Source organism: Lepus europaeus, chromosome 4 (genome assembly GCF_033115175.1).
Source record: "Lepus europaeus isolate LE1 chromosome 4, mLepTim1.pri, whole genome shotgun sequence".
NCBI lineage: Eukaryota > Metazoa > Chordata > Mammalia > Lagomorpha > Leporidae > Lepus > Lepus europaeus.
Window position 1 is genome coordinate 87,755,266 of NC_084830.1, and position 16,949 is coordinate 87,772,214.

At 43.9% G+C, this 16,949-nt stretch overlaps 1 protein-coding gene and 1 non-coding gene across 3 annotated transcripts in view; both read right to left on the minus strand.

Annotated features, from left to right (window-relative positions):
* Positions 1 to 16,949, minus strand: part of LYN (LYN proto-oncogene, Src family tyrosine kinase) — a 147,838-nt gene that overhangs the window by 88,944 nt on the left and 41,945 nt on the right. The gene's annotated exons all lie outside the window — the stretch shown is intronic.
* LOC133758922 (U6 spliceosomal RNA) lies at positions 790 to 893 on the minus strand. Its single transcript, XR_009865828.1, has one exon. It is a non-coding gene; the product is annotated as a U6 spliceosomal RNA (small nuclear RNA).

The window sequence follows — 16,949 nt, forward strand, 5'->3', positions numbered from 1 at the left end:
AAGTCTTCTACTTCTGTCTGGAGTCCTGCACATCCTCCCTCACTTCCCATAACTCAGAACGGTTTTATATTTTTGTGTCAAATGCTTTTGCAAATAGCTGCCAAAGAACATGTCCTAATTTCTCTTTCTTTGGGGCTAGGTTTATGCTTGTCATAATGGGCAGGAATGTCATGGCCACTTCCAGTCTCTTTCAGATGTGCCCAAATTGAAAGTTCAATAAATATTCATTTCTTTTTCTTTTCTTTTCTTTTTTTTTTTTTTGATGCTTTTATTTATTTATTTATTTGAAAGTCAGAGTTACACAGAGAAAAGGAGAGGCAGAGAGAGAGAGAGGTCTTCCATCCGCTGGTTCACTCCCCAGATGGCCACAACGGCCGGAGCTGTGCCAATCCAAAGCCATGAGCCAGGAGCTCCCCCCAGGTCTCCCACGCGGGTGCAGGGGCCCAAGCACTTGGGCCATCATGGCGGCTCTCCCAGACCACAGCAGAGAGCCAGATCGGAAGTGGAGCAGCCAGGACCCGAACCAGCGCCCATATGGGATGCGGGCACTGCAGGCGGTGGCTTCACCCGCTGCGCCACAGCGCTGGGCCGTGATGCTTTGTAGAAGGGCCTTGGTGCCTGCAAGGTCTTGGAAGCCACGCCATGTTTTTCAGCGCCACCATGGGCGCCGCCTGGGAGCCCTGCAGCCGGAAGCCTGCCGGCAGCGCCCACAGAGCTGGGTCTGGTGGTCAGCAACCTGCGAACCGTTGGAGCCCCGGCTCCAGGTCCAGCTCCCCGGAGGCAGTGCTTAAAAATATGGAACACTTCACGAATTTGCGTGTCATCCTTGCGCAGGGGCCATGCTAATCTCTGTATCGTTCCAATTTTAGTATATGTGCTGCGGAAGCGAGCACAATATTCATTTATTTTTCAAAATGCAGCAATATCAATGTTGACATGCATTGGTGGAACTGGCAAAAGAATCATAAAAACAGATCAAGGATTTTTAAAGATAGAAATGATATTCAAGTAGTGAAAAGATACAAGTATCCTTACAAATTGGAATATTTGATAACAAATCAAATTGGCTTTCAGGAAATTGGCTTTTGGAAAGTTCATCTAGAATATGACATTTCAACACAAAAGAATATTACATATTGATTAAAACAGTGTACATATATATGAGGGGTCTTTAAAAATTTCCTGGAAAATGCATATTATAGAAAAACTCTGTATGGATTTCAAAATGGTGCCAAAATAAACATCTTTTAATTTAATCTTTCCATGAACTTTTGGAAGTACCCTTGCATTAACTGACAGGAAAAGATGTTCACAGTATATCTAAGTGGAAAAGGGTGAAAGCAGTTCATGATACCACTTAGGGGAAGGGAAAAGGTACAACTAAGCAGAAAAAAGCCGGGAACAGCATGCTAAATTTCACAATGTCCATTAACAAGTGATGGGATTACATATGTTTTTGAGATTTTCCATACACACACACATCTCAGTTTGAAGGCCCTTAAGTCCTGCACTCAGTTCCCTTTATTCCAAAAGTTTTCCATTTGTATGAAGCATATATACAATCTATTTCATTATATATGTATCTAGTATGATATGTACACAGCACACACAGGTATATCCAAGTTATGTGCATAATACATTATATTCAATTTTGGAGGGTGTTGTAAAATGTTTGTAGAAAATGGAATTCATAGGTAAGTTTATTTTTTTATAATTTTTTTTATTTGGCAGATAGAGTTAGACAGTGAGAGAGAGAGAGAGAGACAGAGAGAAAGGTCTTCCTTCCGTTGGTTCACCCCTACAAATGGCCGCAACGGCAGGAGCTGCGCCAATCCAAAAAGTCAGGAGCCAGGTGCTTCCTCCTGGTCTCCCATGCGGGTGCAGGTGCCCACGCACTTGGGCCATTCTCCACTGCCTTCCCGGGTCACGGCAGAGAGCTGGACTGGGAGAGGAGCAACTGGGACTAGAACCCAGTGCCCATATGGGATGCTGGTGCTACAGGCGGAGGATTAACCAAGTGAGCCATGGCGCCAGCCCGGTAAGTTTGTTTTGATGCAAAGAATTTTGAACTCCATACATACTTTTGTCATAACGCATCTCTCATGAACTTTTTGAAGTATCCCTACATACTACAATACAAATTACATATAAAGTATATACTATATACAAATTATATATAGCATATTAATGTTTTACTAATATTATGCATTTCCATTATATATAACATGTAATGTATACAAATTATATATATGTATCATACAAAAATGGGAAATTTTAAATTCTTAATAGAAAATTTTATTTAATAAATATAAATTTCAAAAGTACAATTTTTGAATTATAGTTCTTCCCCCCATATCCACCCTCCCATCCGCAAACCATCCAATCTACTACTCCCTCTACCATCCCATTCTTAATGATGATTCATTTTTAATTATCTTTACATACAGAAGATCAACTCTATACTGAGTAAAGATTTCAACAGATTGAACCCATACAGACACACAAAGTATAAAGTACTGTCTGAAGACTAGTTTTACCATTAATTCTCATAGTACAACACAATAAAGACAGAGGTCCTACATGGGGAGAAAGTGCACAGAGATTCCTGTTGTTTATTTAATAATTGACACTCTTATTTATGACGTCAGTAATCACCCAAGGCTCTTGTCATGAGCTGCCAAGGCTATGGAAGCCTCTTGAGTTCAAACTCCAACCTTATTTAGACAAGGCCATAATCAAAGCGGAAGTTCTCTCCTCTCTTCAGAGAAAGGTACCTTCTTCTTTGATGGCCCCTTCTTTCCACTGGGATCTCACTCACAGAGATCTTTTATTTAGGTCATTTTTTGCCACAGTGTTTGGCTTTGCACGCCTTGGATACTTTCACGGGCTTTTTAGCCAGATCTGAATGCCTTAAGGGCTGATTCTGAGGCCAGAGTGCTGTTTAGGGCATTTGTCATTCTATGAGTCTGCTGTGTATCCCACTTCATTTTCCTTGAAAAGTAGAAACAGAGAGAGATCCTCCATATCCTGGTTCACTCTCCAAATGCCTGCAGCAGCCAGAACTGGGACAGCCAAAGTCAGGAGCCTGGAGCTCAATCTGGATCTCCCACATGGGTGGCAGGGACAAAAGCACTTGAACCATCACCTCCTGCCTCTCAGAATGCCCTTTAGTAGGAAGCTGGATCAGAAGCAGAGGAGCCAGGACTGAAGGAAGCACTCCAGATATAGGAGGCAAGTGTCCTGACCAGAGTTAACCTCTGTGCCAAGTTCCTGTACCTGGAAAACTTATAGTTTTTAAATAAGAGAATCTGAACCCATGTCCTAAGGTCCTTCAAACACTTCTAGTCTGTGGGAGGGAAGAGTTTGGAGAGGACACAGCAGGAGGAAACCAAACATCAATTATGAAGATTTCTTACTAGACATAAAGACAACCAGAGATGAATCTGAGTGTGCCTGGAGGGATGCTAGGGGCTCAGCTGGGTGTCTCAGGAGGGCACACATGAGTTTAGGGCAGAAGACACAGCCTGTAGAAAGGCCCAAGGACTGGAGTGAGTAGAAGGGCAGAGAAGCAGGGACGTGGCCATCGTGCAGTGAGCGAGGGACGTCATTAGAGGTTAGGCTAGTCCTTGGGGCTCATGTGACAGGTACAGCTGCCAAAAAGCAGATCACAGCCCTGGGCACCCATACCCCGCATCAAAATGCAGGAGGAAGCTTCTACCACAAGGCTCACCTCCATTTGCATAACTCTTGGTTGAGCAATTTCACACAAGGAAGACAGGAACAGATTGCTGAAACAAGTGGGTTTTTTTTTTGTCTTGTTTCTCTTAACAATAAAAGGGAACACAATGAAAACAAGATGAGCTCATGGAAAGTTATGTATGGTAGGAAATAGGCCATTTGGAGGCTCAAAGGGGAAATTAAAGGCAGTCTGAATTATGTGTGCACATCCAACCAAAGGGGTTACTAAACAGCAACTTGGTTTCCAGAGTCAAATTTCTATGATCAACAATCCAACCACCCAAATTCAGAAATAGAAGAAATTGTGCATTTACGTCCCACTTCAAGAGTTAAGGCAGTTATACAAATGTACGTCACATATTAGAAGCTAGTATGAAATCAGGAAAAGTGATAAAAGCTCACAATCCCTTAACCAGGCTGTGCGTTACATCACACCACGAGTTTCTGCACAATTATTCCTGCAGATGGCAAATCCACAAGTGTAGTTTATCCAGAGGCCACGACAAAGTAAAAACAAGTCTGCTGATCCATGGACACAAATAAACCTGTTTTTCTACAACAGGGTTTCTCAACCTGAGCACATGGGCATTTATTTCAAGCCAGAAAATTACTAGTTTGGGGACTGTCCTGTTCATTGTAGGATATATAACTGTATTCTTAGCCTCCACCCACTAGATGCCAATAATCCCCCACCCCCACTACCAGTTGTGACATAAGAAATGTCTCCTGACATTGCCAAATGTCCTGATGAAAGTTGAGTGCTGGGAACTCTACTGCTTTAATTGCTGGTGATAATCTCAAGCACTGATTTTTTTTTTTTTTTTTTTTTAACAGATTAGAGCACCACTCTGTGTTTTCTTAATTATCAGTGAAAGATTGGTTTAATATTCCATTATAAAATGTAAGGATCATAACTGGAAATCTTGTCAGAGACATCTGTCACTCTACCTGTACACATATACACACACACAAAACACATACACAGATGGTTGAAACAGACTGTTGAAATACATCCAGAAATTTAAGAAAGTGATCACCCTGATGTATACTTAAATACAGATTAGTCTCACAAGAAAAACATAGTAAAATAGTATGCTACTCACCACCCTTGCGGAAATTAAAAAGCCAACAAAATCAGATTTAGTTACCAATGCATTTTATTTTTTTATTTATTTTGTTCTTTTTACTTTTTTTGTTATATTTCTTTTCCAATGGATTTTGTTTTTTATTGAGAGTAAAGAAAATAAAACTCATTTAAAAGCATATTCTGAACAGAATAATGAGCCCTGAAATAAAATAGAAAATACAGTCTTTTCAACTAAGGCTGCTTGAACACCTTTTATAAAAATTCATTCAAAATGGATCACAGAGTTACATGGAAGATGAAAAACTATAACACCACTAGAAGATAACATCTTGAGTTTGGTGATGACTGTTTGGATAAAACACCAGAAGCAGAATCCATGAGAGAAAATACTGTAGGTTGGACTTCATTCAAACTAGAAACCTCTGTTCTGGGAATTGTCATTAAGAAAATGAAAAGTCAGACTGGAACAGTCTTTGCAAAATACTTACCTAATAAAAGACTAGTTTACAAAATATACGCAGAACTCTTAAAAATCAGTAATGAGAAAACAAACGAACTAATTTTAGAAATGGGCAAAAGTTCTAAACAAACACCTTAGCAAAGAAATGGCAAATAAGCACATGAAAAGACACTCCACTGCACTTGTCATCAGGGAACTGCAAATTAAAACAACCAAATACCATTGCAACCTATTAGACTAGCAAAACCCCAAAACACTGACAACAGCAAATGCTGGTGAGGATGTGCAGCAACAGGAACTGTCATTCATTGCTGGAAGAATGCAAAATACTGCAGCCGCGTTCAGTCTTACAGTTTCTTATAAAACTAAATGGTCCTCTTACCATACAATGCAACAGTTGTGTGCCATGATTACCCAAAGGAGTTGAAAATTTGTGTCCACATAAACCCTACACATAGATGTTTACAGCAGCTTTATCCATAACTGCCAAAACTTAGAAGTGATCAAAATGTCTTTTAGTAGGTGAGTGGATAAATAAACTATGAAACATCCAAACAATGAAATATCATCCAATGCTAAAAAGACATCAGCTATCAAGCTATGAAAAGACATAGCAGAACCTTAAATGCATAGTACTAGTGAAAATAGTCATACTATATGAATCCAACTACAGAACATTCTAGAAAAGGCAAAACAGTGGAGACATTGAAACAGATGAGTGGTTGCCAGGGTCTGAAGGAGAAAGGGGTGGAGCACAGGGGATTTTTAGGGCAGTGGGACTCTTCTGTGTGATGCTGACAGTGGATACACGTCCATCACCACATATTTGTCAGCATCCAAAGAACACACAGCACAGAAATGGAATATTCATGGAAATTATTGGTTTCAGTTATGAAAATGTATCAGGGCCAGCATTGTGGTAAAGTGGGTTAAACTGCCACGTGCGATGCCAGCAGCCCGTATGAACACAGGTTTGAGTCCTAGTGCTTCACTTCTGATCCAGCTTCCTACTAATGCTCCTGGTAAAACAGCAGAAGATGGCCCAAGTGCTTGGGCCCCTGCCATGCTTGTGGGAGGTCTGGATCGAGTTCCTGGCTCCTGAGGTCAGCCCAAACGCTGTGGCCATCTGGAAAGTGAACCAGCAGATGGAAGATCTCTTTCTCTCTGCCTCTCCCTTTCTGTAACTCTGCCTTTCAAATAAATAAATTTTTAAAATAAATAAATAAAAAAAAATGTTTTAACACTGGCTCATCAATTAACCAGTGTATCACACTAATGCCAGATGTTGTATCATATGTGAAACTGTTAGGGTAAGGAGTTGGTCACTAAAATTACACAGGAACTCTGTACTTTCTGCTCAATGTAGCTGTAAATCTACAACTGCTCTAAAGAGAAGGTCTGCTAATTTTTAAAAAGCATATTATGACAGAATTGACATCAATCCACACACTTAATCAGTATTTCAGAAAATGAATCCCGGGGCTGACATTGTGGCATAGCTGGCTAAGCCATACCTTACAGTGCCGACATCCCCTATCTGAGTGCTGGTTCAAGACTCAGCTGCTCTGCTTCCAATCCAGCTTCCTGCTAAGGCACGTGGAGAGGCCCAAGTACTTGGGTTGCTGCCACCCATATGGGAGACCCAGATGGAGTTCCTGGCTCCTAGCTTCAGCCTGGCCCAGCCCTTGCAGTTGTAGCCATTTGGAGAGTGGATCAGCAGATGGAAGATCGATCTCTCTCTCTCTCCCTCTCCCTCTTTCTCTCCCTCTCCCTGTTTCTCTCCCTCTCTCCCTCTCCTGCTTTCTCTCCCTCTCTCCCTCTTTCTTTCCCTCCCTCCCCTGTCACTCTGCCCTTCAAATAATTAATTAATTTAGAAAAAAAAAATAAATCCTCAATTTTGGAAAATCCGTTACCTTAAAATATTTCAGCCAAGTGAAGTTGCGCATATCCACATGATATGCTTTCTTAACACCCAACAGTCTACAGTTATCAAGGGCAGGCGGATATCTGCCCTGCTTTAATCATTGTGATTTAAAATACAATAGCATTTCATTAAATCTTCTTGGCTTAATTCTGAGGCTTCTACAATATCAGCTTGAGAAAACACCCAGTAAGATCCTGGAAATCTATTAATGTTTAATAAGTTATCATGCCTAACCATATGCAGATAGCCATTTCTGATAAATGATACGTGCATTTGATTAATTTGTAAAAAATGGCAAGGCAAAGTACATGTGATAAGAGTTCTGAGTCTACATATACAGTGTCTATACAGTAAACAGGCCTTGATAATAATAATAATCCTGCAGAACCACCACTTCCCATCAATAGTTTGACAACTTAATTAAATAAAATAGGGATGGGCAGCAATTACGGAAACAATATGATACTACCCAATCCACTATTGTTGAGTTATCACAAATGGTTGGATTTGATGAGGCAATGTGGCTTCGAGGTGTGTTAGCAAGGTGAAACAGGAACTTCCTGGTTTATTTTAAGGCTTTGGGTTGTTTTGGTTTTGAAACTATGAGCAGGGTGGGCATTTGGTCTAGTGTTATGATGTTTGTTAAGATGCTCACACCACACGTCTAACTACTTGGGTACCAGTCTCCAGCCCTGGCTCCTGACTCCAGTCTCCTGCCAATACAAACCCTGGGAGCAGCGGTAATGGCTCAAAGTAATTGGGTTCCCAGGAGGGAGACCTGGATGGAGTCCTTGATTCCAGGCTCTGACGGCAGGCAGGGGCTACTGTGAGCCTCCGGGAGTGAGCGAGCCAGCACATGGGAGTGCTCTCTCTCTTTCTCCCCGCACTCCCTAGCCATCTATTTCTGTTTCCTCCCACCTCAACTAAATAAATACATTAAATAACAATATTAATAAACTGTGTACAAGTTTAAAACAAGTCTGTGAGTTGTCCCCTTGAAATGAGTCTGTACTGTGGTCCCCAGTGTATTGTGAAATCATGGGGATGCTGATGGCTATACTGCAAATCTTTAAGGAAAACACCATGACAAATATCAGACCTTGTGAGAGCTGTTGGCTAAAGTAGTTCAGTTTCAACATCAGAGTGTGCTATGTTCCTTTCAATAACACCATCTTTGGGAAATAGTTCTCTGTAGTTGCTGTGATAAAATAAAATAAAAAAAGCAGCTGTCACCTGACAACCAACACAGAACAGAACGTCAGGACAGCAGCGTCTGGTACAAGACTAAGGTTGAAGAAGGTGTGTGACAAGCTGCACACATCCCACTCATGAGACACTGTGACCATTTAAGAGTAACATAGATGGGCTGAGGGTTTGGCACGGTGGCTAAGATGTCACTTGGGATACCCACATCCCATATCGGAGTGCCTGGGTTGAAGTCAGTCAATGGCTCCACTCCCAATTCCAGCTCCCTGCTAATGCGGACCCTGCCAGACAGCAAGTGGCTCAGGTGGTTGAGTCCTTGCCACTCATGAGAGAGAGCTGGACTGAATTCTCAGACACTGGCTTCAGCCTTGCTCAGCCTCAGCCATCCACTGTAGGCGTGTGGGGAGTGAACCAGCAGGTGAGATTGTTGGCTGTCTGTCTCTCTGCCTTTAAAATAAAATAAATGAATAAATAATTTTTTAAAAAGCAGAATAACAGAAATATGAGTTTTTGCTTTCGATGTATGTGTATGACTTTTTCAAATGGCACTAAGTCATTACAACCAGTATATATTAAGTCGTTGAGCCTAACTACTCGTTACAGGAAACTATTTCTTCTCCCATAGGATTGCTTTGAAAAAATTACAGACACTTAGGGAGCTGTGAATCAAGAATGTTTGAGAATCTGAGAGCTGGCAATTTTCAAAAGTGGGAAGGAGCAGAGAGCAGGTTGGTTGGGGAGGGTGAACATGGTGACTTGAGTGAGGAGGGCAGCAGCACAAGGGATGGGGGGAGGTGCACCCAGGGAAGCAGTCAGGGCTCCTGGCACCAGGACCTACCGCCTTCCCTTTTCATATGGCCTACACTGACGTGAGGAGAAATCACTGGGTTCTCAGGAAGGATGACTATAGTAGAAGACGCCCCCCAATTAGTTCAGAAATTTTAAAATCACTTAACCAGCATGACAAATAATACCACTGAATTTCTATTTTTCTTATTGAGAATTTCCCATTTTTCTTATCACCTTAGTCATCCAAGATTAAAAAATCTCAGTCATCTCTGTCACCTCTTTGTCACAGCTCGATAATTAACACTAACTCTCTCAACAGACAGGCCCTGTCTGCTGTGTGTGAGTTCTATGCATAGGGCTTAGGAAAAGGCATAGGTCAGATAGTGAGTGAACCTTGATAGCTTTGTCCTTACATTGATCGTCTTTTTCTTTTTTTTTTTTAAAAAACTTTTATTTAGTAAATATAAATTTCCAAAGTACAGTTTATGGATTACAATGGCTTTTCCATCCCATAACTTCCCTCCTACCTGTACCCCTCCCACCTCCCCCTCCCTCTCCCATTCCATTCACATCAAGATTCATTTTCAATTATCTTTATATACAGAAGATCAATTTAGTATATATTAAGTAAAGATTTCATCAGTTTGCACCCACACAGAACCTAAAGTGTAAAATACTGTTTCAGTACTAGTTATAGCGTTACTTCACATTGGACAACACATTAAGGACAGATCCCATATGAGACTTTTTTGTAAGTACACAGTGACTCCTGTTGTTGACTTAACAATTTGACACTCTTGTTTATGGCGTCAGTAATCTCCCTAGGCTCTAGTCATGAGGGCTGGATGGGTGAATATATGAATGAATGGATGGATGGATGGATGGATGGAAGGATGAATTGCGGGACAGAGGGGGGGTAGATGGACAGACGGATGGATGGATGGACGGATGGATGGATGGATGGATGCATGGCTGGATGGCTGGATGGACGGATGGATGGATGAACAGATTTCAGCACAACAGTGCTGAAGAAGGCAGCCAATATCCCTAGAACCACGCTTCAGAGCCCATCTACTTTGTACTCCACCCTTCTTCAGCCCTGTCCCAAAAATAACAGATCAAAATAAACCAGCTTCCAATGATAGGGGAGAGTACTCAGTAGAATAAACAAGCCCTCGATGAATGTTGGATGCTACTATTATTACCATTATACTATGACCTCTAATAGTGCTACCCACACCACTGCCATTGCCAACTGGATAAAATCTCAAAAATTCAACCTATCACTCAGCCCCTCACTGCCTGGACCCTGGTTCCTTTACCCTCCCCTGTGTGCTCCAACCACAGAAGTCTCCTGTGGATCATTCTGCCTTGGCATTTTGGCTCAGGTGTGCTCTTCCCATTAGGGAAGTCCAACCAACCCTCCAACCTAACTCAAACACAGTCCTGCCTGCTCCCCCACAGCCTCCACCCTCCTCTCCCTCTGCGGACAACCTGGAACTTAATCATGAGCCCCAGGAGTTGTCTTGGAGGATGATCCTACATCTGTCTGGGACTCACGTTGTGTGTGAATGCAAGTGTGGCTCTCTCCTCAAGTAGATTGTCAATTCTTTTTTTTTTTTAATTTATTTTTTTTTTTTAATTTTATTTTTGACAGGCAGAGTGGACAGTAGAGGGAGACAGAGAGAAAGGTCTTCCTTTACCGTTGGTTCACCCTCCAATGGCCGCCACGGTAGCGCGCTGCGGCTGGCGCACCCCGCTGTTCCGATGGCAGGAGCTAGGTGCTTCTCCTGGTCTCCCATGGGGTGCAGAGCCCAAGCACTTGGGCCATCCTCCACTGCACTCCCTGGCCACAGCAGAGAGCTGGCCTGGAAGAGGGGCAACCGGGACAGAATCGGTGCCCCGACCGGGACCAGAACCCGGTGCGCCGGCGCCGCAAGGCGGAGGATTAGCCTACTGAGCCGCGGCGCCAGCTAGATTGTCAATTCTTGAGGACAGACACTTTCTACCTCACCCTCTATAGACCACCTGCCTCAACCAGCAAAACATACATGAGCTGGACACTCAGACATGAGTCAATGACAGAGCACCATTTGCTCTGTAGCTTAAGTAAGCTCAGAAATGCCATGGACTGTATTTTGTGGTCAGTAGCAAGTCTATAAGAAGAACTTGTTATTTTTAGTAGCCACAACCTGTTCCATGTTTATAATAGATGATCAATAAATGTTTAGTTCCCAAAATTGTTTTAGTTTCACACATACAGGGTACTTTAAAAAAAAAAAAACTCATAGAAGGATGCCCTTTTAGCCCAGCAGTTAAGATGTCAGTTAAGATATCCATGTCCCATACTTCAGATCTTTAAATATTTATTTATTTACTTATTTGAAAGGCAGAGTTACAGAGAGGCAAAGGCAGAGAGAGAGAGAGAGGTCTTCCATCCGCAGGTTCACTACCCAAATAGCCGCAATGGCCACAGCTGCGCCAATCTGAAGCCAGGAGCCAGGAACTTCTTTTGGGTCTCCCACATGGTGCAGGGGTCCAAGCACTTGGGCCATCTTCTGCTTTTCCAGGCCATAGCAGAGAGCTAGATCGGAAGTGGAGCAGCCAGGACTCATACCAGTGCCCATATATGGGATGTCGGCACTGCAAATGGCGTCTTTACCTCCTACACCATAGTGCCAGCCCCAGCTTCAACTCTTTATTTCAGCTTCCCATTGACACAGAGCTTGGGAGGCAGCTGTGATGGCTGCAATAACTAGGCTCCTGCCACCCACATGGAAGACCTGGGTTTTGTTCCCAGCTCCTAGCTTTGTCCCCAGCCCAGCCTGCACCATTGAGGGAATTTGAGTAGTGAGCCAATGGATGGGAGCTCTTTCTCTGTCTGTCTCTCTGCCTCTGAATAAATAGGTAAATAAATAAAATCAAAAATCTTATTTTTTAGAATTCATGAAGATGGGATGAAAAGATTGATTTATTTTGGTATAAAAATTTTTTGAAATCCATAATTTTCTTGTAACATGTATTTCCCATGAACTTTTTGAAGACAACTCATATGCAAGGATTTCAAACTTTTTTTGCACTAAAATAATCTGATGTTTTAGTTCCATTTCCCATAAATTTTTCAAGTCCCCTGGTACACAGTACAGCTACACAGTTACCAAGTCAGTACCAGAGTCCCTTCTATGGAATGAAAGTGGACTTAGACATTCCATAGGCTGTATTTTGTGGTCAGCAGTACATTAATTTTACTAGTCCAAATCAATCATGTTTACAACAGATTATCAATAATCGTTAGTGCCCAAAATAGTTTCAAACACATCTGGACCATGAAAACAAAATTGCCCCAATTGACTGAAAATCTATGATCATTCAAAGAATTGGACTTGAAATCTCTCACTTAAAACAATCAATTTTCCTGAAGAAAAGTATTGGAGGGCCTTGGAACGGGGGGACTGCGTGCAAGCCGGTTCTTCTCCACATTAGCAGCCATATCAACACCAGCCAGTTACTTAACTCCGATTTCCTCATAGGTACAATGCAGACAATACTCCTTCCTTCAAGGGTTACTGGGAGGATTAAATGAAATAGCAGATGTTAAATGCTTCACCCAGAGCAAGTAAACAACCTGCTACCTCCCATCTCCCCACCCTGTGCCCTGAAACAAGGAAAAGCCAGATTAGAGCAACATTATCACACATGAAAAGATCACGTGACCTTCTGCACAAACAGAATTGTCAGATAAAATTTGCTTGGGAAGCTTTTTATGAGAGTGAGTCCTGCTAACAAGTGAAGTGCTGCCATTTTCACAGCACCCTAATTCCCCCGCCTGCCGTCTCTACCGCCTCGTTTCCCTGTAATCAGCTTTGTGGTCCCAACGTCAGCTGTTTCCCCAGCCTGCCCTGGCCTCCCCTGCATTGGTCTGCTACATCGCTTTACTGTCTGTTCAGCGTGTCCTCAACACAGCAAGCAGGAAAAGGAACTCTGTATCTGCAGATTTTCTTTCCCCTTCAATGGACTTCGAAATTTTTCTTCAATTTTGTCACCAAGCAAGTAAAGACTGAAGAATTCGATCTTCCAGGCTCAAGGCATGGGAAGTTGGGAAAGAAAAGACAAAGAAGGCAAGAGTGAGGAAGCACACCAAAGCCACTCAAGCCCCTCGTTTTCCCAGGCGGATATGGAGGTCGAGGCTGTCTCTCAGCCAGAAGCTCTCTGCCGGAAGAGAGCTTTTTCTGCCTTTTTCCCAAGCCTCCCACCCTAGCCAGTGTGTGCACGGCTGCCCATCCTGACCCACGCAGCCTCACTCCCCAGCGCCCTGTCGCCTCTTGGATGCCTCCCCAGCCAGCCTCATGCTGAGCAGGAAAGAGACTTGGCCTTGGGCTGGGAAGATCAGGGTTTTCAAGCAGCCCCAGGAGGAGGAAGTGACTTGTTCCCAGGGGCCTGGGCTTTTCTTTGAGTGTGTGTTTTCTCTTTCTGAAACCAGGAAGCTGCATTTGCCTAATGGCTAAGCCCAAGTGGATTACAGATTCTTTAGGCTCTAGCTGCAGCCTGTGGTTCATCCCCCCACTCTCCATTTCCAAATCGGCCGACAGAAGGGAGGATGCCTAGCCTTCTCTATCCCGTTATTTTCACAAAGGCACTGTATTTTATCAGATCTTGCAAGTTTAAACACTGCTCATTCTTTTCACCTAAAATCTAAAAGTGGTAAACACTAAATCACTAACTTGATTTTCTGAGAAGTCAAAATTTCATTCCTTCCCCCCTTCTCTCTCCTCTTTTAAATCAACGAATGTTACGTTCAGATTCTGACACACCTCCATCGTTCTGCTCTCCCCTGATTATCTCTGAAAGCCCGGCAAGCTCTACCTTTCTCTCCTGTTGCTTCTGCTAAAAATGTCCTCCCTTAGTACCGCATCCCAACATTCACAGTGCTTCCTGTTGAGAAGGGCTGGCTGGTGTTTTGGCTAAAGTCCACCTCCATGGTTCTGACCTCTACACAGATGGGAGAATCTGCAACAGGGCCCCTGCATGGCCATTCCTGGGGACCCAATGGGACTTAGTGGGTTAGAATTCCCTGCACAAGGGCCGGTGCTGTGGCACAGTGGGTAAAGCTCCTGGCCTGCAGGGCCAACATCCCATATGGGCACTGACTGGTTCGAATATCGGCAGCTCCACCTCCAATCCAGTTCTCTGCTTTGGCCTAGGAAATTAGGATGGTCCAAGTCCTTGAACCCCTGCACCCACGCGGGAGACCTGGAAGAGGCTTCTGGCTCCTAGTTTTGAATTGGCCCAGCTCTGGCCATTGCGGCCATTTGGAGAGTGAAGCAGCGGATGGAAGACCCTTCTCTCTCTCCACCTCTGCCTCTCTGTAACTCTTTCAAATAAATAAATAAATCTTAAAAAAAAAGAATTCCCAGTACAGTCAGCTGGCCCAATGGTTGTGTTTGCCAAAGAACTGTAGACAAAGGCTGACTTTGACCTTGGAGTTTGACCTTTGGCTTCAGTTGACTCATTCTGAAAATGAGGACAGTGCCACCTAACCCCACCACCACCCAAGGTCATAGGAAAGATCAAAAGAGGTGATGCATCCTGGGCACCTAGGAAGTGCTCAGCGTTTGGCTGGGGGGAGCGGGTGGGCTCTGGTTAACATCACAAAGACCTTATGGTTCCCATATAATCCTTTCTACACCTGTCCTTTTATCTCATTTAAAGCTACCCTGGTGGTAGCAGCACATTCTGTATTTGCTCTGCCACCGCAGAAGGCAATGATTTTTCACCTTGGCTGCATATGCAAACAACACAGAACTTGTAAGGTAACTACACCTGCCCTGGCTCCACCCCAAATGATTAAATTGGCACTGCTAGGTGTCAGGCCTGAGCATTTTTAAGTCTCCACAGGAGAACAGGTAAATACAGACATTTTCATGATGAGAAATGCAAGGAAAGAAAAGCAGGACAGAGGACAGGAGGCCTGGGGTGGTGGGTTCAGAGGCCGTGAGTGGGTCTGTGAAGGGAACCAGTTGTGCAAACTCTCCTGTTTGGATCAGAGACAGAGTGATAAGTGAGCTCAGGTGAGGTTCACTGGCTTCGGCGCTGTCCCAGCCCACACCACCCTGGTTTCTTCCCATTGCTGACTGCATGATCAGCTCTTTTTTCAACTTTGATAATACCTCAGCTTCCTTCCAATAAGCTCCCCAGGGCTGCAGAGACCAGCAACGGGAGGTTTCCACAGAAACCTAAAGAGCTTTACCAACACGGTCACTTATGGAGCCTTACGGGGGATCCTCAGAAAGTTCATGGAAAATGAATATTATGGAAAGACTACACACCGATTCAAAAATTTCTTGCATCAAAATACACTTATCCTTGGCCAGCACCACGGCTCACTTGGCTAATCCTCCGCCTGCGGCGCCGGCACCCCAGGTTCTAGTCCCAGTAGGGGCGCTGAATTCTGTCCCAGTTGCTCCTCTTCCAGTCCAGCTCTCTGCTGTGACCCGGAAGATCAGTAGAGGATGGCCCAGGTCCCTGGGCCCTGCACCCACATGGGAGACCAGGAGGAGGCACTGGCTCCTGGCTTCAGATCGGCACAACACACCGGCCGTAGCGGCCATTTGGGGGGTGAACCAATGGAAAAAGGAAGACCTTTCTCTCTGTCTCTCTCTCTCACTGTCTGTCAAAAAAAAAAATACACTTATCCTTTAACTCTTCTTCCCACGAACTTTTTGAAGAACTCTCATCTCTCGTGCTGGCCAAACTTGGACCTTTAAATCAGGAGACTTGGGGAACCTACTGCAGCCTCCAGCACTGAGCATCCCAGATGCTTCGCCTCACTTGTAAAACAAGTGGGTCAAGAAAAATATCCATCTCTCAGGCTCAGGTTCTATGGAGGAGGAAGCACCGTAATAACAGGTGCTGGTCCACCGGGACTCCGCGATAACGGAGGGCACCAGTGTGTGCGCATTTAGGGAGTTTCTTGGTTATCCGTGTAATGGCTCAATTCCCTGACCCAGCAGGTGAGAGATCTCTCTTTCTCTCTCTCCACCTTTCAGATAAAATACAATCTATAAAAGAACTATTAAAGAGTATTTTCAAAATAATAACTCCCTCTAATCTCAATCATCACCCCAAATGAGCAGGAATCTGATGTTTTGGCTTTGCTTCTGATGGTGCACACACACAGCCTAAGGTGACATGCGGGCACCATGCACCATGTCCACAGCACTGTTCCCATTCCCACACACATTTCTAGGTGCAGTCAGATGGAGGTCAGTCTGTGCTCTTCTAAAAAACAAGGCATAGGGGAAGAGGCATTGTGCAAGGCAGAGCACGACGAAGGATTTATATCTTCCTTCACATCTGGCCATCAGGAATCATCATCAAAGACAGGATGCTCATCTAGAACAATCGTCCCAGCGTCACAGTCCGCACGGCTGCCCTGAGAGGGAAACACGCATCCTCCTCGCTCCTGCGGTCCACGTCAGCACTCACCCTCCCAGAGCAGCACCGTGTCTGGAAACCAGGCTCCGTCCTTTGAAACCTCCCAAAGTCAGCTGACAAAGTCCAGAAGTAGATGATGTAGCCTTAGCAGCACTGTTTTCCAGTGAGAAAACAGGACTACCAAGGAGCAGATGATGTGAAACGCAACCTCATCAACTTCGATTCCATTAAAGGCGCATTAACACTGAGCATACCCAACATTTCCCTTCAATGTTCCACCCTCATAAAACAAAGTGTTTCTTTAAAACACT